Below are 7,256 nucleotides of genomic sequence, written 5' to 3'. Positions count from 1 at the left end.
GCGCCCAGGGAAGCCCCCATTAGCCCCTGGCCATGGCCCGCCAAGCCTTGGTCACGCATCCATGATGACTACACAGGCCCTATCATCGGAAAAATGTTTTTGGTTGTAGTAGACGCTCACTCCAAATGGATCGAGTGTGACATTTTAAATTCAAGCACATCCTCTGCCACGGTAGAAGGTCTACAGGCAATGTTCGCCGCCCACGGTCTACCGGACATCTTGGTCAGCGACAATGGCCTGTGCTTCACAAGCACTGAATTCCAGGACTTCATGGCAGGCAATGGAATTAACCATGTCAGAAAGGCACCGTTCAAGCCAGCCTCAAACGGCCAGGCAGAACGAAAAGTGCAGATAATCAAACAGGGGATGCTCATAATCCAAGGGGGTTCCCTACAAAGCCACTTATCACGCCTCCTGTTGGCCAATAGATCCTGACCACACTCGCTCACAGGGGTTCCACCCGCAGGGCTGCTAATGATAAGGATGCTCAAATGCCGTTATCCCTTATACACCACACCATGAAAGAAATTGTTGAGAGCAGGCGCCAATCACAATATAACTACCATGACAGGAATGCGGGGGCATGATATAATGGTGTAAACGACTCTGTTGTTGTCCACAACTACACTGCAGGACCTAAATGTCTCGCAGGCACTGTGATTGCCAAAGAGGGCAATAGGATTCTGGTAGTTAAAGTAACCAATGGACAAATCTGCCGCAAACATGTGGATCAAACAAAAAGGAGGTTAAGCAACCCCATCGAGGAAGCAGAGGAAGAACACGATACAGAGTTCACTCCAGCACAGCTGAAAGAACACCGGAACCAAAGGGAGGAGAGCCCAGTCACTGTGGGCAGTCCGGATAGGCCTGAGGCACCGCAAACAGCAGACACACAGGCCAGCGCCCAACAGCCGGAGCCCCAACTCAGGCGCTCTACAAGAGAGCGTAAACCACCAGAGAGACTCAACCTGTGATCCCAAAAAGACTTTGGGGTCATGTATTCAACCAGCATTGTAACCCATTTTCAAATTCAAAACCTTATAAAATTGACGACATGCAGCCAACGTGCAAAAGTAAGAATTCTTTTAATCACCGTTAATTAGCCGATAACCTTCATCAGAATGAAATAAATAATAATATAATTACTGAGGAACAGTGGTATCCTCAATCATTCATTTTCTCTTTCCATGTGATGAAGTTTTATCCCTATCTCATTTACACGCTGTATGAGAATGGTTTAAAATTATAAGTGTTTATGACTCAGTTGTAAAACCATTGATTGTGTGTGTGTCTATACTTGATAGGAGGAGCACTTGAGACCGAAGTACCAGTTCTATATATGTACCAATATAATCAATTTCCACCAGTTTCTTTAAACCCAATAACATAATTTATTTCTAATGGGCTGAATGGAACATGATCCATGTAAAAAATTGTTCTCGTTTTACTTGAACTGAATGCTCATAAAACATTGGAGTGGGAACTAATTGGATAACAGCACTGCTGGCAACATTTGCGGAATAGATTCGTGCAGCCAAAACGCACAATGACAACCTGGGACTGTGCGGCACCGAATATCCGGGGAAAAACAGTTAAACACTTCGTCCCTGGGTAGGCTCGAACCATCAACCTTTCGGTTAACAGCCGAACGCGCTAGCCCATTGCGCCACATAGACTGATGGAAGACGAAGGCGCAAGACATCCAAAACCAGGGTGTCAGTCAGTTAAAGCTTCAGATTGCTCCGACCGGGATGGAACTTGTCCACTCTCAGTTGTACTTTTCCCAAATAAATGGAGGGACATTCATTGTGGATGTATGGAAACAGTCTGGTCCCGCACACTGCAGACACTTCCATATCACCGCCAACCAGCTCTCCCACAACCGGTGTGATCTACCTTCCAGCCTTCCGGTGCCTTGTCTGTGACAAAGTATTCTGATTGTCCCGAAGCCGGTATTAGGTTTGAATTCCTTTTCAGCTCCTGACTGCGGATATTCCTGTGATTAAACGGGAAGTAAATGCTTACAGGGACAGTTGGATTCACCGTTTCTTTGCTTGGTGAAATTTCAAAGATTGAAAGGAACGCACATCAACCCCAAACGTCCCGTGAGATGGAAGCCCAGTTGCTGTTTCAAGCTTGAATGCAGGTACAAGCAGAACTTATTCATAGAAAGTCCAAGTCCCTGAGACGCCTGATTATTTGCACCAAACTCTTTGCAAAGAGTTGAGGTACATGTTTGGTGATCTGGGCACATCTTTCCCCAAACTACAACACTTCAAACATAACTCAATGGCTGTAAAGCGCTTTGGGGCGTCATGAGTTCCTGAAAGGCGCTGCAGATATGCAAGTCCTTCTTTGCAAAAGTTCGATGCAATTTCAAAATATGCGAGCAATATCAGGGCTCCTCTGGGACCCCTCGTAAATTTCAATTAACAACTCCGAAGGGAAATCACAGCCCGAGACCAACGAGCCAACTGTTTGACAAACGTGAAGATAAGGTGTAACCATGATCAAAGCATTTTTTTGTGTGTCGCTATTCAGAACATAAGAACTTGAGAACTAGGAGCAGGAGTAGGCCATATGGCCCCTCGAGCCTGCTCCACCATTTAATATGATCATGGCTGATCCGATCATGGACTCAAGTCCACATCGCTGCCCGTTCCCCATAAGCCTTATTTCCTTATCAGTTAAGAAGCTATCTCTGTCTTAAATTTATTAAATGTCGTGGCTTTCTCAGCTCTCTGATGCAGTGAGTTCGAAAGATTTACAACCCTCTGAGAGAAGAAATTCCTCCTCATCACAGATTTAAATGGGCAGCCCCTTATTCTGAGATTATGACCCTAGTTCTAGTCTCCCCTATCAGTGGAACCATCCTTTCTGCATCCACCTTATCAAGCTCCCTCATTACTTTATACGTTTCGATAAGATCACCTCTCATTCTTCTGAATTCCAATGAGGAGAGGCCCCACCTACTCAACCTTTTCTCATAAGTTAACCCCCTCATTTCCGGAATCAACCCAGTGAACCTTCTCTGAACTGCCTCCAAAGCAAGTATATCCTTTCGTAAATATTGTAAGTGTTTGTGATCCTCGCCCAATTGCCAGATGGACGGTTTGAATCGCCCCCACCTTACGAAAGTTCTAGATCCGGGAATTATTATTCAGAGTGTAAATTAAATGAGTCACGGAAAGGGATGCTTCAGTGATAAATTGTAGTATATTTATTTGGTCTAACATACACTGTCTAAAACATGCACTGCTAAACAAAATCACTGTCTCTGTGGAGAAACACGCAGTAATTCCCTGGTGGATTCTAACCCCACCCCTACCAATGAATTACCCTCCCCAGAATAGCCCTGGAAAGCTTCACTTCTGAGAATACCCTGAGCCCTTACCCAGCTGGCCTGGGATATTTGGTTACTGGCTTGGGACACTCGCGACCATGTTCACCACCACACGCAGCCCGTTTCCTTGCTCAGCTCAGCTGTAGGAAGTCACTTCCTGGAATTCAGTCTCAGTGGCATCTTCTGTAGTACTGCAGCCCCTTCCTCTGATACATCGATCGGTGGAGCGAGAGCGAGAGGGAGAGGGGGCTCTCTCTAGACACAAGCTGCAAGCTGCAAGCTCCAAGCTTCACACCAAGCTCCAAGCTAAAAATAAAGTGGAAAGGACCCTGTCTTTCTGGGAGTCTTGCTACCCCTATCTTTCCCGCCAATCTTTAAAACCCCTTTGTTTCTAAGCACGGGTACTTAGTCAGTGATGGGCCATCCCACCCATGCATTGGGCTGATGGCGCTTAATCTGGGCATCTCTCTGAGCCTTTGTGTTGGGAAAGACCCAGCTCCTCCTTGACTGGCCAGGCTGGTGGGTTCATTGTTCTGTGTCTCCTTCTGAGATGGAGGTGAGAAGTGCTTTTACAAATTAGAGTGGCTTTGTCAGTGGCCCCCCTTCCTGGCCGACAGCTCTTTTGTCAATGGATGACTGACAGCTTTTTTGTCCCAGCGAACTGCCATGCGGTCTCTGGAGTTTTAACAAAACCAGCTTTTTCACATATCTGCGCAGGGTGTTCCCAGCACAGGGAAAATAGCCTCAGAAAAATAAAATCCACAAAATATTCTCGACTGAGTCCATTCTTTAAACAGAAACTTTGCGATGTCTTCATTACGCTCTGCTAATTATCGATCTTGCCACGTAAAAAGTGCGTTGGCATTGCAATGCATTAATGTAAAATTAATGAAAAGAAAATGCAACGTTTTGTCGAGAGCAAAACATGCATTGCCTGCATTTCAAAAAGCATTGCTTTTATTCATCTTGCGGAATGCATATTGCACAGATAATCTCAGCACACATTGTGCAGGCAAAGGCAGCATTAGACAAAAAAGTGATTTGTCCTCCGCTGATTTGTAGCAGATAACTGACGGTTGAGCACACAATTTGACAACTAGACTTGTAGATCTAGCATCAATGAAAAAGGCAACAAACCTGCCCACCAGCACCAGGTGTCTTTCACTTGTTTGTCCCAAATTTTCAGCAGCTGGGACAACAAGAATTTAGGTTTCACCGAGATTTAAACTCAGATCGCTAGATTTAAAATCAAGAGGGCTCACCATTACACCATGGAACTAACTATTCCAAAACTTTTGAAACATACTTCGTCACAGACAAGGCACTGGAAGGCTGGAAAGTAGATCACACCGGTTGTGGGAGAGCTGGTTGGTGGTGACATGGAAGTGTCTGCAGTATGCGGGACCAGACTGCTTCCACACATCCACAATGAATGTCCCACCCTTTACTTGGGAAAAGTACAACTGAGAGTGGATGAGTTCCATCCCGGTCGGAGCAATCTGAAGCTTTAACTGACTGACACCCTGGTTTTGCATGTCTTGCAGTGTGTATCTGTGGTGCAATGGTTTAGCGCATTCGGCTGGTAACTGAAAGGTGGGTAATCCAAACCCATCTCCGGGCGAAGCCTTTTAATGTTTTTCCCCGAGGATTCGGTATCGCACAGTTCCGGGTTGTCATTGTGCATTTTGGCTGCACGAATATATTCCGCAAACATTGCAAGCTTTGCTGTTATCCAGTGAGTTCCCACTCCAATACTTTATGAGCATTCAGCACAAGTAAAACGATAAAAAAAATTTACATGGATCATGTTCTTCCATCCAGTCCAATCAAAATAAATTATGTTATTGGGTTTAAAGGAACTGCTGAAAATTGATTCTATTGATGCATAAATCGAACTGGAACTTCGGTCTCAAGTGCTCCTCCTATCAAGAATAGACACACACACAATCAATGGTTTTACAACTGAGTCATAAACACTTACAATTTCTCATACAGCATGTAAATGAGATCGGGATAAAAATTGATCACATGTAAAGAGAAAATGAATGATTAAAGATACTACTGTCCTTCAGTAGCTATATTAATATTTATTTCATCCTGAAAAAGGTTATCGGTTATTTAACTGTGATTTAATTAATTCTTATTTTTTCTTATTAGCTGCATGTCTTCAATTTTATAAGGTTTTGAATTGAAAAAAGCTGTTACAGAAGTTACCGCCCTGACCTGGAATCGAAGCTGTTTTGCGGTGGTGCAAGGAGTGGTTTTACCCAATCATTTAAATGTGATTTCAAAGAATGACGAGGCGTTAAATTCAGATCATGGTTACAATGTGTTTCGTTGTGAAACAAGTGGATTGAAAAGGACAATAATGACACCAAGCATTACGATGCAGCGATGCAGCAATGCAGCGTTCCCTGGTGGTCCAGTGATTAGGTTTCGGCGCTCTCACCACCGCGGCCCTGGGTCGATTTCCGGCCAGGGAAATTGCACTTCCATCAAAATTAAAACCTTAGAAGAAAGAGTTACATGCATCTCATGTGGAAAAAAAGATTCATTGATTTAAGCATCATTAATTAATCCATTGTAGAACTTCAATCATTTAATTTGCCCTGAGTATGTGAGGAACTTTTATCCCGACCTCATTGTATTTTAGGAACATGGTCCAGCCCCGGTATCTCCACTTGTGAAAGTAGGAAACTGCTGGAAATACACAACAGGACGGGTAGCCTTTGACAAACAATTAAACCCAGGTTACAGACTCTCTCCCTTCCCCTGCCCTTTGCGGGACACTTGTTCCCCTTTAATTTTACAGACTGACTGAGTTCACTAACCGTGGGGAGAGAGTAGGTGTCTCCGCGGCCCCACTGTGCTAACATGGAAGATAACACGATGGGGATGTGGGGTGGTGGGTGGGGATCAGTGACATGTTTGTGTAAAGGGCAGCGGAGGAGAAGGATTGACAGCTGTCAGTGAGGGACAGAAGTTGTTTAAGGTGAGCCAACACATTCCCGATCAGCACAGAAGGCATTCACTGGTCAGCTGCCCTCTGGTCAGAGCGGTTTCCGCAGTGGAGCCGTTATCACGTTTGCTTTCCGCGCGGAAGGATCCCGTGCAGGAAGATTATGTTTGAACTTACTGTGGATGAACAGCCATGGGCGAGTTTATTCTCCTGTAAAAAGGGTGACAGAGGCCGCGTGGCCTAATGGGTAAGGCGTCTGACTTCGATCGCAAACCACGAAATTATCAGAATAGTGCAGGTTCGAGTCCTGCTGCTGTCGTATTCGCTCACTGCCTGTAATTTTCAGGGAATTATAGACCGGTCAGCCTGACCTCAGTAGTGGGTAAAATGATGGAATCAATTATTAAGGATGTCATAGCAGTGCATCTGGAAAATGGTGACATGATAGGTCCAAGTCAGCATGGATTTGTGAAAGGGAAATCATGCTTGACAAATCTTCTGGAATTTTCTGAGGATGTTTCCAGTAAAGTGGACAAAGGAGAACCAGTTGATGTGGTATATTTGGACTTTCAGAAGGCTTTCGACAAGTTCCCACACAAGAGATTAATGTGCAAAGTTAAAGCACATGGGATTGGGGGTAGTGTGCTGACGTGGATTGAGAACTGGTTGTCAGACAGGAAGCAAAGAGTAGGAGTAAACGGGTACTTTTCAGAATGGCAGGCAGTGACTAGTGGAGTGCCGCAAGGTTCTGTGCTGGGGCCCCAGCTGTTTACATTGTACATTAATGATTTAGACGAGGGGATTAAATGCAGTATCTCCAAATTTGCGGATGATACTAAGTTGGGAGGCAGTGTGAGCTGCGAGGAGGATGCTATTAGGCTGCAGAGTGACTTGGATAGGTTTGGTGAGTGGGCAAATGCATGGCAGATGAAGTATAATGTGGATAAATGTGAG

The 7,256-nt window shown here is 44.9% G+C and overlaps 1 non-coding gene across 1 annotated transcript; it reads left to right on the top strand.

The window, feature by feature from the left end:
- Positions 1 to 6,531: 6,531 nt before the first annotated feature.
- trnar-ucg (transfer RNA arginine (anticodon UCG)) lies at positions 6,532 to 6,621 on the top strand. The gene is given in 2 exon segments: positions 6,532 to 6,568; positions 6,586 to 6,621. It is a non-coding gene; the product is annotated as a tRNA-Arg (tRNA).
- Positions 6,622 to 7,256: the final 635 nt, after the last annotated feature.

The sequence above is a fragment of the Pristiophorus japonicus genome, unplaced genomic scaffold, assembly GCF_044704955.1.
Source record: "Pristiophorus japonicus isolate sPriJap1 unplaced genomic scaffold, sPriJap1.hap1 HAP1_SCAFFOLD_332, whole genome shotgun sequence".
NCBI lineage: Eukaryota > Metazoa > Chordata > Chondrichthyes > Pristiophoridae > Pristiophorus > Pristiophorus japonicus.
Note: the sequence above shows the minus strand (reverse complement) of the source record. Positions and strands in the feature narration are given on the sequence as shown.